Raw genomic sequence first — 680 nt, forward strand, 5'->3', positions numbered from 1 at the left:
TTTCTTTCCACAAACAGAAATTAAAATGTGTAGTGATGGATGAAAATAGAACCTAAATTAAAATGTTATAGCTTGGAACACACTTGTATGCACCAATAAATTCTACTGGCTACCTCCATAAGTGAAGCACAAACCTTGGTTGATATGATAGTAGACTGTTGGCTGACAGAAACCAATACCCGGATTTGTTGGAACTAGAAACTCCAACTTGTAATGTACTTTCACCATCAACTGCTAAGCCATTAACTTTTTAGTCTTTATGCCTGAGCATTAGGTTTGCGGAAATTATATCGTTAGGTATAATTTTTGCTTACAAACATGCTCTGAACTGGGATGTGTCCATCTGCTTGGAGCTCCAAGATCCATAGAGCAGACAGGTCAGAAGAAATAAGATTGACCTTCTTCCGGAGAAAAGAAAATGAACTGTGCTAAGTTACGATGATGTTGATGGGAGAAATTATCTATCTACTACCACTATAAAAGCACGAAGTGCGGAGATCCAAAACAGCATCTTACGCGTCTATTGATCTCTACATGGTCCAGACCGCTCACTAAAATGTGTTTGATTAAAACACCTGTTTAGCAACCGCAATCGTGGAAGCGGTAATCAAAACAGGAACCACCACACGCCGCACCCGCACACATCCATTCCCATCCCCGCGGTAACCTTCACAACTAAA

The sequence above is a fragment of the Triticum aestivum genome, chromosome 7A, assembly GCF_018294505.1.
Source record: "Triticum aestivum cultivar Chinese Spring chromosome 7A, IWGSC CS RefSeq v2.1, whole genome shotgun sequence".
NCBI lineage: Eukaryota > Viridiplantae > Streptophyta > Magnoliopsida > Poales > Poaceae > Triticum > Triticum aestivum.